This window comes from Podarcis vaucheri (genome assembly GCF_965113315.1).
Source record: "Podarcis vaucheri genome assembly, chromosome: 8".
Classification (NCBI taxonomy): Eukaryota; Metazoa; Chordata; class Lepidosauria; order Squamata; family Lacertidae; genus Podarcis; species Podarcis vaucheri.
In genome coordinates, this window is record NC_138766.1 from 61,843,515 (window position 1) to 61,860,147 (window position 16,633).

The window sequence follows — 16,633 nt, forward strand, 5'->3', positions numbered from 1 at the left end:
GCAGCAGGTGTTTTATAAGACCATATGCCCTCTCCCTTGATTGCCAGGTGTTGGCAGGTGGTGATTATTCTGACCACTAAATATTGGCAGGCTCTGCTTACCCGGAGCACCAGATATTGTTCAATGCTGCTCCCTTTATGGTCCAGCTGTCCATTCCCCAGTGTCACACAAATTCCAGGAGATCTGGTAATATACTTCCCCCTCGTCCCCCAATGTTTAACTATGGAGAGATAGGTGAGGGAAAATGCATTGGGCAGCAGATTATAATTCTGCAGATGAATTTGGAAGCAGAAGTGTCTGAGGATGGGTAAAGCATGGAGAGTCAAAGTCTGCATGGGCAGCACAAATGGGGAGAGCACTTGGTTCCTACTTGCAAGTTTCTTGTAGGCATCTGGTTGGCCACTTGGAGAAGAGGATGCTGGAGTGGATGGAAATTTGGTCTGATTCAGCAGCGTTGTTTTTTGTCATTTTATGAGTATGAGGTGCTATTGGTGGAGATTAAGTGTTGCACTTGATTCTGGGGTCACCAGTGTCTCTTGATTCTAAGTCCTGATGATAACTCATCTACTTTCTCAGGATGTTTTGCATTTCTGATTGAAGTTTGAGGGTAGGCTCACAAAGTCAGTCAGAGAAGTACAAGGACTGGACTGTTTTGTATGTTTGTACACTGCCTTGATAGTTTTATGGGGGTGACCTAGAAATCCTTTAAGTATAAATTAAAAATGACCTAATGGTCCACACTTATAAAGATCTTCAAAGACCCAACGTCATGCATAATTGTTACTACACTTCAGATGAACTGGGCCTGATGTACACAATCCTTAAAAACTAGGAAACGCTTGCAAAATTAACAGCAGTGAGGGGATATAAGTGGAATAAATATCTGACAAGGATTTTAGCAGAGAATTGTTTTTCCGAAGGCTGAACACTTCCTCAAATGGATTTTTTCTCTCTTACAAAAGAGCATCTGCACAGATATATAGAAATATTTCTCTCCCCCAGAAGATTTTACAACTGCTTTGTGAGCAAAGCCCCATAGGTTATGAAACAGATGTCTTTACACATTTAATGTATCACTTGTTTTCTGTGTAGATACAGCAATGCCAAAAACACAATGCCAACAGGATGCACTACTCTGCTCTTTGTTTGTCTTGGCTGCTCTTCCCATTATAAATATGTGTCTGGATCTGGCTGGAGGTGGATGTTTCCAATCAGTTTGGTCATTTTTAGGTTTCCTTAAGCCAATTAGCAATTAGCAAATCATATTGAAATTTGTTAATTTCTTCCCCCTCTGGTTTTCCCTCTGTGGGGAACTGGATAGTTTGTAATGACAATTTAATAACATGAGGTCATCCTTACACAAAGCAGTTGCATACAGAGGCTTGCTCTAGAAAAATGTGGTTTCAACTCACGTTCTTATGATAATGATTTAATGTTTTTCAGTACAATGTAGGGATATATTTCCTTCGCCTTTTACATCTATGTGACATTTCAGATTCTTCCCAAGATGTCCCTAAATGGTTCTCTTGTGCGTGTCTGTCCACTTCACCTTACTGGGAGTGGCACATACTTCTGAAGACAGAGAACACACCTAACTTAATTCTTCATACTTTCCCCTTTTATGGAACGGACACAAATGCTACTAACTCAGCCAATCAACTGTTGTGGCTTACTGTCTCCCATTTCTCTATGGTGTGAGAAGCTACTGCCTAATTCTCATGGACCCATTCATTAAATGCTCTTCATTAGGGATTTTGACAGCCATATAGTAGGGGCTGAAGGGAAAGGATAAAAGAAACACAACTATCTCTTATAGGACTTCCACACTGAGAAGCTTGACGCCTTCTGGTGCTTACAGCCACTATTTATTTCTTTATTGGCTGTTTTGTTTTAGACACATGCCTCAGTTTTCTTGTAAGAAACCAAAGCAGCTAATAGTAAACAAGTCAGAACAACACCAAAATAATCAAAACAGAAATCCAATAAACTTGGCGCCACATTGGATACAAGCCTGTATTTCTATCCTGCACTTGGGTGTTTTTCACTCCATGCCAGAACAGATTCCTTTGCACCATGCAGACTTCAGGACCACTCATCAGCCACCTACAGTTTTAGAAACCTTCTGAGCTGAATTAGTGGAACTTACAAGAAGGTTTCAGGGTCCTCTACTAGGATATTTCAGCCCTATAAATTCTGCCATGGCCCCCAAGTGAATGAGTTGGTCCTTTCCCAAAATTCTTCTATTTCATCCAGTACAGTACACATCTAGGGAGAATGGCAATTTGGTAAGTAGTAAAACCACTACTACACCTGCAAGCAAAGCATATAGATCTCTTCTTCAGAAAGTGGAAGAAGTGAATTTCTAACAGATCTGTCTTCTCAAGCCCCTGTCCATCGTTTTTATCAGGGACATATTCATCTAGCAGCCCTATTAACCACTGAATCAGACCACTGCATGAACCTAAGTGCTTCATCAGATAGTTCTGCTTTAGCAGAGCCAAGTCAATAGACTGACATCTGGCTTCAAATTTCTCTGTGGTTTTTAAAACAAATGATTTCGTTCCAATCCTGTCCTTTATGGGCAAAAATTAATTACTGGGGTACAAACCCTTGCATTTCATTGAAACAAATGATGTCCATGTTTGACTGCTTGAAAGGGCATGCGTGTTTCATGGGGGCGTGGGGAACTATGCCTGCTTTTTAGTGTGCAAATGTAAGTAATTAGTTTCCCAACAATTCCAAAGCGCCTTAATTTTTTGCACATGTTTTAAGAATTATTCTTGATGATATTCTTCAAAAAGGTCTGACTCTGGCCAGCTTCACTCAACTCATACTGCATTGTCCTAACACAGTGGTGTCAAGACCAAGTTTGCAAATTTATCCTGCCTAGAGGTAAATGTGGAGGCAAGGTGACAATTTAAAGCTGACACAATTTAGGGGGAGGGAGGTAATGGCTGCCAAGGCAGCACTTTATGCCCCTTCATCTGTGTTGGTCTCATGTAGGGACAACAATAAAGATCAAATGCTCACCCCCTATGACAGCATAGGCTTGTTGGGAGTGGAGAAAGCAGCAACAGAAAGAAGCAGAGGAAAAATGGGCACTGACAGATATTCCAGTTCAGGGGTGGCTAACCTGTGGCCCTCCAAATGTTGATGTACTACAGCTCCCATCACTTCTGACCCTCAGCTATGCTGACTGGGGCTGGAGGGAGTTCGGAGTCCAACAGCATCTGGATGGTCACAGATTAGTCATCCCTGTTCTAGTTATTTTTGTTTTGAAATCAGCAAAATGAGAGAATAAGAGAAACCAATGCCTTACCCCAGTAGCACAGCGAGGGAATTCTGAAATCCTCTTTCACTATGTTACAGTGCTTGAAGGACTAGTTGGTACTCTTAGTATTATTTTTCCTACCTCAACACCCACTCCATCTCATTCCATGTTAACAGATTCCACATAATTCAAGTCTACAGGTTCTCTATCAGGACTCTTCCTATGTCACTAGCATTCTACGGCAGTCATGAAATCGAGCCTAGACACTCCACAGAACATCAAAGCCAGTTCATAATATACATCAGTTGCCTTTGGTTCTATAATAAATGAAAAATATTCATATATCAGCTATGTCTGTTCTACAGTGAACACTCAAAATTCCTCACATATCTGTAAAAATATATGGTTATGATGCCGGCAATCGCAAAACTGTACCTATATGCCTGGTTTAAAGGTGCAGGTTACTCATTGATTTGTCAAGTTGCTAATTAGGCTGAAATCTCTTACTTGCTTAACTGGGAGCAAATGCCAAAGCACTTAATAGGTTTTACTTCTGAGTAGACATGCAAAGGATTGTGCTGTTGGTCCCTTGCATCTCCATAATTCTGATTCTATGAAGACCAATCAGAAAATGTGACTTAACTGACAAACTGTTACCTGAATTCACAACCACTGACTTCAGCAAGGGATCATTAACAGCCCTCTGTAACCAGGCACTACCATCCCCAGCTGATTAGATTTCACACAGACCGGGGTCAACATCTGTTTAAAAAATTAATTTCAGAATGGTTATTCACACTGCACAATGCAAGTCTTAATTACCTGACTTAAGCCCTTCCCCCCAACTTGTTCTGTCCCCGTGTATATTAATCTGATTAACTCATGTAATTTACATGAAAAAGGATTAATGTCTGCACAAAGGGATCTTTAAACAGTGTGCACCGGGATGTGTGCAGTAGCTGTGCCTGCGAGAGAGGAGATGAAAGGGGAGGAGGAGAGAGAGCTAATGCATTTAGACTTCTCCTAGAGAGTACACATTTACAAATGCAACGTTTAAAACATTTAGGAAAGAGTGTGCTGCTTAGCACTGCCTTCAGGCTACATTACCCTATGCGGCTAACTTTTACATGGCAAATAATCTATCCAGATGCAAATCTGATTGCTGGCATCATGGGGAATTTTAAGCAAGGATTAACTGTTCTTGAACGGTTCCCCCCACTCCCATGTGTTAGGAACAAACAGGCTTTCTAGCCACATCAACCAAGAATGTCATTTTCTACCAATTTCTTTTTGATTTACGAAGACAGATATATTGTTTGAATTTCCCTGCGCCCTCCTATTTTAATATATTCCACCCCCATATATTTTAAATGAATTTTGTGGAATTTGTACTGTCAATCCACAGAAAAAAAAAGAAAAAGCCAATTGTTTCTACTGTCTTCCTAGTCCTTTTACTCTGACATTTGCATGTTGCTCAATGTCAATGGACAAAAAGCCAAGGCGTATAAACCTTGACTTCAGAGTAGTGTGAAACACATAACGCTACCACCTTACTGAAGGGCTGGGAGGCCTCATAGGAGCCACATATATGACACCTTCAGGTCTGTGACAGGTTGTAATAAAAATGTAATAAAGTAAACAAAATAAAATACAATCCTTGAAACAGTTGTTCTAAGCAAAAAACAAAAAGTAGTCTGAAGAAAAATAATGATTTATTTGATGAGATTAGGTTTCATCTTTATCCTCCTTGGCTTCTCCACAATCTGATGTGCACATAGAGCTGTCTGCCCAAAGGCAGCTGCATGAATTTTAAAGGTGGACCATTTACATATAAGTCAAAGTGCACATATAACTCTTGAATGGGGCATTTAGTTATATAGTACGTATCCATTCCTTTCCTCCAGGTGCTCAAGGTAATGTGAATCATAGTGTATAGATAGGTCCCAAGTGGTTTATCATCCAGGCATCAATCAGATCCAGAAGTGCTTTGCTTCAGATAAATTCTTGTAGATATGCAATTGCTGGGTATGTTTTATGGGTTTTGCAATGGTTTTATTGTAATGCATTGTTGATTATTCTATGCTATGCCTTTGGCTCTCTTCCCCCCGCCCCCGTCTCATAAAGACTTTTTCCTCCTTTTCTATTAAATTACTAACAAGCTAATGAGTTACTTAAATGACTGAACAAATAAATTCGTAATTATTGTTTTATGTACCTTAGCTCATATTCCAGAAGATTTCTACAGATCAATCTTAGCCATGCTAGTTTTAGAAGGATTCCAGCCAAGCTCCCTCCGTGACATACAAGTGGTATCTATAGGGAAACATTCAATCACGGCAATCCTCAGCTGCATTCTGAAATGGGCTAGCTTGGATAGCTCAGTCAGTAGAGCATGAGGCCATCTTAATATCAGGGTTGTGGGTTCGAGCCCCATGTTGGGCAAAATATTCCTGCATTGCCTGGGAGTTCTTTCCAACTCTACAATTCTATGATTCTATGAGTCCTAGGGAGGACACATGGTGCCTCATACAGAACAGCAAAAGGCCAGTATATACAAGTTTTGATTTAAACAACAGTGGTACCAAACAAGTGCTCATGTGTATTAATATAATATGGGGGATTGGTTTATCATGAATATGGCCAGCAGCAGTTCCCATTACTGTGGTGGTAATTTATACGGCTGTTTCACTCACAGGGAGTGCTGGCAGCTGTACCATGTCTATCTGATTCATACATTAACTTGTCTGTGTAAATGTGAGCCAAGGACAGCTGTAACTGCTCATGCGTAGAATAAAATATCTTAAGTAAATCTGTTTACTTTTAAATGTGTTTGCAGAAGGGAAAGTATTGGTTTGTTTTTGTTCTTGTTTTTATTATGTATTTTGCACATTTTGTATTTTTATGTTGCGAAACGCATTGTGATCTTCGGATGAAGGGCATTATACAAAATTAATTAATTAATTAATTAATTAATTACCTGCCAACAACAAGAACAACAACAACAAAGTAAACCAAACCTGCATTTACGGTTTATGTGGGGCAGCTGTCCATATATAATCATGGACTAAGGTTCAACTAAAGACATGTGTGACGCTCTCCTACTCAAATTACCTGTAGCGAAATTCTTTCAATTGCTTTTGTACGCTGCACTATGCCTTATGAATGCCCAACAATTGTAAATTCAAGTCTGGCTCACAAAAGGGAATCAGTTCTTAAAGTTTTACTTTTTTTGCTTTGGCTTAATACCTTAAGTTGTAGTTAAATACAAATGGAAATACACATTAGAGTCAAATTTTCAGTTTTATATTGCATGACTGGAGACTGCAGGGAGGAAGTTTTAATGTTTGATGTTTTATTGTATTTTTAATATTTTGTTGGAAGCTGCCCAGAGTGGCTGGGGAAACCCAGCCAGATGGACAGGGTATAAATAATAAATTATTATTATTATTAGAAACGCTATGGTGCACCTGTAGCAGCAAAACTGGACACGTTCATCTGCCCCACCAGCAATAAAACATGTCTCTCCCGTATCAGTCTCTACAACCCCAGCACATGCTGTAACTCTCCAATGGTTTGACTTTACTCACAAAGGCTCACTCTTCCATTGTCTCCGAAGACAGACGGATGCCAACATTACATGTGACCTATTTACTTACTTCATTTAGACTGACTATTCTTGGTTTTCGGCCACAGTATATTAGTACATTAATTTGGTGTATGAAATCTTGATTATCTTGTATGTGGCTGAAAGTGTTCACCCCCACCAGTAGATTTTTGAAGATCAAGAATATTTCTAAACTAGTACAGTGGTACCTTGGGTTACATACACTTCAGGTTACATACGCTTCAGGTTACAGACTCCGCTAACCCAGAAATAGTACCTCAGGTTAAGAACTTTGCTTCAGGATGAGAACACAAATCGTGCTTCGGCGGCGTGGTGGCAGCGGGAGGCCCCATTAGCTAAAGTGGTGCTTCAGGTTAAGAACAGTTTCAGGTTAAGAACAAACCTCCAAAACGAATTACAGTGGTGCCTCGCAAGACGAAAAGAATCCGTTCCGCGAGTCTCTTCGTCTTGTGGTTTTTTCGTCTTGCGAAGCAAGCCCATTAGCGGCTTAGCGGATTAGCGCTATTAGCGGTTTAGCGGGCTTAGCAGATCAGCTGATAAGAGGTTTAGCGGCTTAGCGGATCAGCTGATAAGTGGCTTAGCGGCTTGGGAAAAAGGGGGGGGAGGAAAAAACCCCGCAGGAACTCGCAAGACATTTTCGTCTTGCGAAGCAAGCCCATAGGAAATTCGTTTTGCGAAGCACTTCCAAAACGGAAAACCCTTTCATCTAGCGGGTTTTCCATCTTGCGAGGCATTTGTCTTGCGGGGCACCACTGTAAGTACTTAACCTGAGGTACCACTGTACTGTATGCAGTGAAGGATTCTGCAGGGCGAACTCAAGGCATTTTGCTACCTGAAGCAAAGGCGAAAAAGGTGCTTCTGTCCCATTCCACATACAGAAACCAACTGGACTGGCAGTTCAATCTTACATTAACACTAGCCTTAGGGCAGCATCCTTCACTGCACCTTAGGGCAGCAGGGTAGTTATGACGGTGCAGGACATTCTGCACAGCACACATAGCTCTGTATTCCAACTGAACAGCTTGGTCAGAGGGCTCAGAAGAAACAGCTGAATGACTGCCACCATAACCACCCAGGCACCAGCTGTCAGATATGGTTCCCTCACCCTCCCTAATGGTAGGGCCAGTCCTGAAATTCTGCAGTCCCACCCAGAGGTTTTGCTACAAATCAGGCAGCATATATTTTTTGTTAAACAAACGAAGAAAAATTGTTTTCATAATACTTTTTCTTCCCACCCATCCTCTTGCCAAACCTGATGTGTTGTCCGTATATGTATGTAGAAGGGGAATATTAACTAAGAACATTATCTGCGAGGAAGTAACTTTGTAGAGGAAGTTCATGTGAATGTGCTCCCGACAATGAATGCAACTGCCCCCCCTCTGCCTGCCCTGAGTAGATGGATGACCATAAAGCAAATCCATTTGTTTTGCTGGGATGGTTTACAGAGGAAGATTTTGTACTATTTGTTTTGCTTTTATTGAAAGATAAAAAGGGGGGGAAACACACACATACACACACTATTTTTCACTTTAAAGACAGACAGGATATTATTTCAAAGGTCTATTTGTTTAGCTACAGATGCTTTTGCTCTAGAAACAAGTCTTTGAATATCACATTTATTTTAAGAATATATTAAGTTCAAGAAAAGGAGGATTACATGACTGTTCTCCCAGATGAAAAGACCTTTACGTTTAACTGCCTGTCAGTCTACACAGAGACAGGCTCCTTAAATTATTTGTAAACAGCAGCGCATGATTTTACCCACTGCAAATGACTTCCTGCTAAGATCCAGTTCCAGATTAAACTTTTTACTGTGATGTACAATATACAGGGGTATTTTAATACTTAAATTTCTAGTGTTATTATCCTGCTATTAGCACTATGATCTTTACAATAATTATCTCACTTCTCTTCAGAAAAATTAGGTGAGGAAACCACGTCCATTTCATGATACACACTGGGAAGTGAGAGAATGACTTGTCCAAGACAAGCAAGAGAATTCATAGCTACCATACTTTTATCTTTTACACTAACACCAATTTGTTAAATTCAGGTTTGTTTCCATTCATGTCATCAAACTGGGCAGTTTTGGGTACACAAATGTCAGGAGCGAGTCAGCAATAAATCACACAGAGTAAGTGAAGTTAACTCTTTATTAGAAGAACAGGATCTGCTCAGGAGTGCCAGGCCTAATGAGCATAGAAACTCTTCTTGGGTAGGCCTTGCCCCTATGAGGCAGCTGTGGAGACTGAAGGTCCCTGCCTTCCCACAGCTGCGTAAGTCTCTGCCTCTCCCAAGCAATCTGAGACTAGGCTGGCGTGCCTGATTTTGCTCCTCCCACTTCATACCTCTCCTGGTCCCAGGAGACCAGGGGGAATGGGAACTTGTCACAGCAAGAGGGGGAAGACACCCTTGCTTCTTCATCAGCCGGACTCATTTCTGTCTGTTGGCTTCCCTCCTCTCCTGCTTTTGCATTTCTCTCTGCCACAGACTTTCACTAAACCCTGTTACCTCTTCAGCTTCTGACATCTCCTCCTACCAGTCTGCTCCCTCTTCTTCCTCTGACCACTCATCATCATCCCACCACCAATCCCCTGGCTCTGAGCCTTCTTCTCTTGGGGGTTCCCCAGTTGTTGCCTCCCACTATTCCTCTGTGTCCAGCCAGTCCGTAACAACAAATGGATTTATACTGCAAAACTGCCCCCACCAAAATGGAATTTTTGAGACCTCCACATATGCATTAAACAACACATGAAGCTATAGATGAGGATTACGGCCCAACAAATGATGGCCCAACAAATGTGGTGTAGTGGTTAGGGTGTCTGGCTAGGACCAGACCAGGATGAACAGGGGTCACAACCCCACTTGGCCACAAAGCTCACTGGGTGACCTTGGGCCAGTCAGTCATTCTCAGCCTAACCTACCTCACAGGATTGTTGTGAGGATAAAATGGGAAGGAGGAGAACTATGTATGCCACCTTGAGCTCGCTGGAAGAAAGGTAGGATACAAATGCAATCAATCAAAAACATTCTGCTTCTTTCCTAAAGATGGCCATTATCTTGGCTTGCCATAATGGGTCACAGCAGGGTTATGATCCTACAAAGTAGGCATCTTCACTCTGCCTATGATCCACAAGGTCTCATTTTTTGCCTTCTCAACTCTACATTAAGGTGACTCCAGTTGAGACAAAACTACAAATGACAAATGCCCAAGTGTGCTCTCTTTTACAAAATCATAATGTTTGTTCAATTGTACCAGGCTCCTGATTAAAGGTCAGAAACAGGCTCAGGGTCTCGATGAAGAACTGCTGTGAAGCAGTTAGCAGTGCAATTTTGTCCTTGATAACAGCTGATGACTTGTCTGCATCCCACTTCAACCTCTAACTGTTAGCTCCTTTAATGGAAGTGCCTATAAAGATCCTCCCTAAAATATGCTTTTCCAGCACACTTAATGTCTTTTAATGTCTTTCCAATTAAATCCAGATGTGAAAAGCTTAAGGAACAGTTCTCAGGGCTGAAAAAGATGACATAAATCTTGCAGCTGACAGAGATCCCACTGAGCTTGGTTGGGGAAACTCACAGAGGACTTGTAGTGGGCCAGGAAAGCTGCTGGGTATAAAGACAGATGTGTACACTCCTATTGAAAATGCTGAAATAAAGAAAAGCCTCCTGAAATAGACCAGGGCACTAAAAAACACTGTAAGCCCAATCCTGCAGGGTACAGAATGCACCCTGAGAGGTTGCGATCTCTCTCAATTCCCACTACCCAGCACAGTCAATTTGTACAGAGAGTGCTGAGCATTTCACAAGGGGAGGTCTCTTCTCTCCCCTCTCTCTAATAATGAATAAAAGGTCATCTCCTGCAGGATCACCACACACCAGTTCCAGAAGGAGTATAGCATACTCTTCACTTCTCAGGAAGGGCTCATCGCCCTGCAGAATCCCATCCACTTAGCTCTTCCTCCACAAAGCAGGTTAGTGGCCTGCTTGCTTTGCTAAAGTTTACAAACTGCAATATTAATTACAGATTGTCACTAATCAGATGAGAATCTAGGCACTCCCAATGACTGAACAATGCCGCTGGGTGAGTGCTGTTTATGCAGCTGGCAACCACCGTTATTCCCAAAGCTAATTTTTGCCACAGTAAGAATTCTTTTTCCTCACCAGATGCTAAGAAGTGGATTAGCCCAAGTTATCTCCATTTAAAGAAAGGGGGAGGCCCACAAGTCGGGTTTCATACTGTTTCTTGGGGTTACTAAAGTTTTTGAACTGCATTATATTTTTCAGTGCTCTTCCAATATTTTCTGAATATTCTAACTAGGAATGTGACTGTGGGGAAATGACAGGATTTTTCAGAAGGGACATTATTTCTGAATGGAAGTCCAGATGATCAGTGATGGCTTTCTAATGGAAAGAATGACATTGAAGACAATCCAATAATTTCATTTAATACCAAGGCCATGTGCCATACCTGAGCTAGGGCATGACTGGCATTGCAGAAACACATAATGAGCTGCATTATTAAGCATGGATTACTAAAATGGGTGACCAAATCTTGATTGTTCCTACACCTACTGTACCTAATATCCACACCAACACATTCCCATTGCTTAAGGCTTGACAGTCTCCAACAACCTGAAACTATTTTAACCCTTCTCTCAACCTCTGTGGGATTTTGGCAAGGAAATCCCAAGAATTGCCCTGTTCTCCTTTCTTCGGGGTGGGTTCAATATATTTTGCTGCCTGGTGTGAGGGATAAGATGTACAGAAAACATCTGGACTGGCAGCTGAATCTTACTTCAATAATGGTGACAGGATAGTGTCCTCCACTGTACCTGAGATGGCAGGCTACTTTAGAGGGTGGAGGGGAAAGGCTAGGGGGAAAGTTAGGATAGGAAGGAGGCTGCCACCTGAAGAGGTCATCTCACTTTGCCCAATGATAGGGCTGACCCTGCTTTTTTCATTTCAAAACAAAGACTCACTGAATGAGCAAATGTGCAGGAGGCTCTCACAAAATGCCCATTGCCTGGCAACAATGCAATAATCAGACTCCAGAGGTCTGTGGTCACTCCCTGAATTTCCTGTGCTTGGAAAAACCATGTTACTCCCAAAGTGTTTGAACTGCATGTGTAACGGGAAAGAGCAGTGAACTGAGATATCTATTGTGGTAATGGAGACCACCAGGATGGCACTGATTTATGTATTTTCTTTACATTTTATGATACAGAAATATTCTCTTCTAATTATAAATTGCATTGCTCTGGCACACTGCCATTGCTTGGGTATGCAATATGCCACATTCCACATTCAGTCCACTATTCTTGCAAACATGATAGCAGAAACACCCTACAGCTGATTGTGTATAATCCAGCTTGCGAAACTGTTTGGGCCACCTTTAAAATCTGATAATGAAAATAAAAACACACACATATATATTTAATCAGTGGCATTTATACCAAAGGGCTGGACCCATTCTCGGGGATCTTAGAAACCATATGCAAAGATAGCATTCCCTGTCTTTAAAGCAAGGATAGTGATATTTAGCAATCATTTTCTGAACTCTGCAATAATAGCATTCATCTTGGATTCCAAAAAATTTTTTTTTGTTTAAAACTAAAATAAAGACAATAAAGAAGTTCTAGAGCTTTAAGCAAAGCTTACTAATTGATAATACTAGTATATGTCACCTTAAAAGTGTCAATGAGTCAGAAGAAACTAAGAGCAGAATGGTTAGTATGTAGATATGGGATGACAAGGTTTAAAAGCAACATTTAAAGTCCTATATCCACGACTTTGGCTGAAAAATAAAGAAAAGGGCACATTTGTTCCTGGTCACTGAATTTGTAACCTGGGTCTGCTGCTCCTGCTGCTAAGCTCTAACACATTCTCTCCTAACCCACAACAACATCCAGTAATCCTAACTTTTGGTGCTTGGTGGTTAAGAAGTGAATTTTCAGGAAGGGAGAAAAATTAAACAGGGAGACTGGCTGGCTAGTATCTCACTCCTCCACTGCAATGCATTAAGACAGCCAAAATTCTAACTTGTAAGAAAGGGTTCGTTTGATCCCTGTTTTTCAAATTAGATGTGGCAGGGTCTGATTTACCTTTCTTCTCCCTTGGAAGGCTCTGGCAATCTTTGGGGAACCCAAAGTGTACTATTAAGCTGGGTGGCTGCTGTTATCTTTCCCAGCCCCCACTGGGTGCAGAAATACTGAATCATAGGCTGGAGAAAGGCATCTCAGGTTTCAACCTCAAGGTGTAATTGCTCATTCAAGTCTCTTTAGAAGTTGCCTGCATCTGGCGCAGAAAAATGGTCGGGATTGTTTTTCTTTCTGGAAGAGCAGAGAGAGACTGTGTATTTTCTCTTACTTTTTATAATTTTCTCTATTCGTTACTATGGCAGAACAATTTTTATAGAAGAACTCTATACAGTACGACTCTGAGCCTTAGTTATCGAGTCTACCGTTTGGATCTCGTTATACTGTGTAACTTTGTAGACCTCCATGGTAGTTTAGCTGTAAGTTTACAAATACTTCAGGGTTCTAATCAGCCAAACATATGTTGCCGCTTATTTGAAAATGGCAAAATATGCCTACAAGGTGTGTGTGTGTGTGTGTGTGTGTGTGAGAGAGAGAGAGAGAGAGAGAGAGAGAGAGAATGTTATCAACAGCCACAAAGAACACAGTGACATATCCTGAGTGTTTGTTTTCATGGAAGCCAACAGCAGAACAACATTAGTTCCAGACAAAAATGAGGCTTTTACACACTCATTCTTACAGAGGGCAATAGTGTAATATTCCAAGAGAGGGAGGGACCAAGAGGATTGATTGTCCATCCACTACAGCAGAAAATAACGGGTTGGTGAGAGCACAATATGGTTAACTGGCCATTTGTAGGCCTGTTTTATACATTGCCCACCTTAGAGAGACATCACCAGCCAGGTAACAGATTTCCTTCAATATTTTGATCCTAGTAGTTTAGGAACTTTTCCAACTGGCAGTCAACAACATTTATTTGACACAGCTTAACTCCACAACTGCAGGCCTGCTTTTTCTCCATCTACAGTTACAGTAAAAAAAATAAATCGATATGTCCAAAACCATCCCAAGCAGCTGGCTTTTAGTATGCTAGATCTGTTAACTGCTATTTTATCATTCCTACTTAACACTCATTATTAAAGCCATTAATAATAGCTGGGTTCTTTTTTTTAATTAAAAACTGCTACTTTCAAAATCTGGCAAATTACAAAGCCACTTGCAATGTATTCCAAATATCTGCTAGTTGCAATAGTATTACAGATTTATAGGGTTTGAGATGGTCTGTAAAGACTTATCAAACCCTTTCTGCCTGAATTGCACCAGCAATCCCTATACATATATTTGCAAAACAGCGTCAAACCTGACTTTTAAAAATGAGAATATTTTTAGTTTATATTCATTTATGAAAAACAAATGTAGTGCTGGATGCTGATTTAGTTATACTTTGAACAGACCCACTGAAATTAATGAGACTTATTTAATCATGACTTAAGTCCCACTGATTTCTACTCTAAGCATGGCTAAGTCTGGAACAAACCCACAGCTTTGAATCAGGTAACCCTATATTCATATGAGTTCACATTACTTAGATCACATTACTTGATGTGTGAGATGTAGTTGTTCAAAAAGAGGGAAGAAGCTGAATCACAGAGTTGTAAATAAACTCATTTTGAAGTCCATATAGAATAAAAACACATAGGAACAAGGGGAAACTAACATATACCAAGTCAGATACTTTTGTCCACTTAGGCCAGTATTCTCTACTCTCAGGGTCTCTGGTAGAGGTATTTTATATCACCCGCTACCTGGTCCTCTTAACTGGAAATGCCAGGATTTGAACCTGGGATCTTCTACATGCAAAGCATGTGTTCTACCAAACCATGCAAAGCATGGTTCTTCTCCAAATCAGATAACTGTCTATAATGCAACATGACATATATAATGCAAAATATTTACGAACAGCAGCAGCAACCACCACCACCAGCAAGTTATTTAAGATTTGGCAAGGAATAAAGCAGGCATAGGCAAACTCAGCCCTCCAGATGTTTTGGGACTACAACTCCCATCATCCCTGACCACTGGTCCTATTAAATATGGATAATGGGAGCTGTAGTCCCAAAACATCTGGAGGGCCAAGTTTGCCTATGCCTGGAACAAAGGTATCAACCTTGCTAGAGCTCCAGCCACATTCCCTATGGTATGGTGTGTGGGCTTCTAGAAAATGGGCTTGCAATTTATTAGGGAAGTGCTTCTTTTACTAGCACATTTTAAAAGAGCCTATTAGTTGTATCTGCAGCTCAAATGACAGAGGTCTGAATGTAGTGCCTTGGGCTGAACCCAGTTAATCTGCCAGAAGCTTCGCAGTGTTTATTGTGCTCACCCTCACAATCACCCTGTGGAAAGCCAGTGTGCTCATTCTCACAACTCTGTGAAGGGGGAGGGACCACAGCTTAAGAAGGAGAGTTTTGTATGCCCCAGGTGCCAAGTTTAATCCATGGCACTTTAAGTTAAAGGAGTTCATGACACACACAAAAATGGCAGTGGCTTGACTTTAGTAACAAGTACCCATGTTTGCTTGTTTCCTTTTATCTCTCCATTCATTCCCCCCATTTTGTGTCATGTCTATAGGATTGTGAACCTGTGGGCGGAGCCATTGTGCTTTTTAATGCCTGTATAGTGCCTAGAAATTGACTGACAACAACTTTAAAATACCTTAGAGAGGAAAAAGCCCCCAGTCCTCGTCAGCATGAACTAAGAATGGCACTAACATCCTAACAGCCTCCCTGGATCATTTAGGCTCAACAACCTACTTTCTAGGGTGGAGGGTTAACAGGTTCTGGTTATTGCTTTTCTTGTAAAAAAAATGTAGAATATATGCAATATATCCCTGTACTTTGAAAAAATCACAAAATCATAATAAAAAATGGAAATCAGAGCAATACATTTGGCACCAGCTGGGCTGCAGGAGTTGCTGGAAGGAGGCGTATAAGGCGCCATCCAACTGTCTTAGGAATTCCACTCTGGATTTATGGAGGGTTTTACTCCTTATGATTTTCTCCCTCTCCTGAAGATACCCTGCAAGGCAGTGGAGGTTTGGGATCAGTTTTCTTCCTCCTAGATGAGCTACCTTCCCAGATTGACAAGCCCCACCTGCCCTTAACTTCCCACTATAGCACATGCAGTTACCACCTTCTTGACCATTGGACCCACTATTGGTCTCATCCCCATAATCTGCCGGAGCCTGTGTTCGAAGGAAAACCATGTACGCCACCTTGAGCTCCTTGGAGAAGAGGAGGGATATAAGTGCAACAAATAAATAACAGCACTCTAATGAGGTCTGCTGTCCACCATCACCAATATTCAGATGCATACAATGCTAACAGTCATATTAAACTCTATTCTCAATTACCCTGTTCAACTTCCTTTTAAAGCAATCTATAAACTCATGGTTATCACCATGTCTTGTGTTAGAGAATTCCATAAATTACTTATCCACTGTGTAAATAACTCTTTCCCCTTTTCTATCGTGAATCTGTCAATCAATTTCAATGGATGATCAAATCTTAAATTCTACTATTATGGTATGGAAAACAAGACATCTTTTTACAGTTTCTCCATACCATGGTTAATTATATAAGCCTCCATCATCTCTTCCCCCACTTAGTCACCTATTTTTCATAACAAACAAGAAACAAGAAT

The 16,633-nt window shown here is 41.0% G+C and overlaps 1 protein-coding gene across 3 annotated transcripts in view; it reads right to left on the reverse strand.

The window, feature by feature from the left end:
- The window catches only part of STAU2 (staufen double-stranded RNA binding protein 2), a 142,028-nt gene that overhangs the window by 8,391 nt on the left and 117,004 nt on the right, over window positions 1–16,633 (reverse strand). Inside the window, exons 14-15 of one of the 3 annotated variants that reach the window (XR_014222179.1) lie at window positions 5,487–5,584; window positions 3,929–4,033 (exon numbers count right to left, since the gene is read on the reverse strand). The exons of the other annotated variants lie outside the window; for them this stretch is intronic. The gene's annotated coding sequence lies outside the window, so the exon portion shown is untranslated. The remainder of the gene's footprint in view (window positions 1–3,928; window positions 4,034–5,486; window positions 5,585–16,633) is intronic. 3 annotated transcript variants of the gene reach the window in all.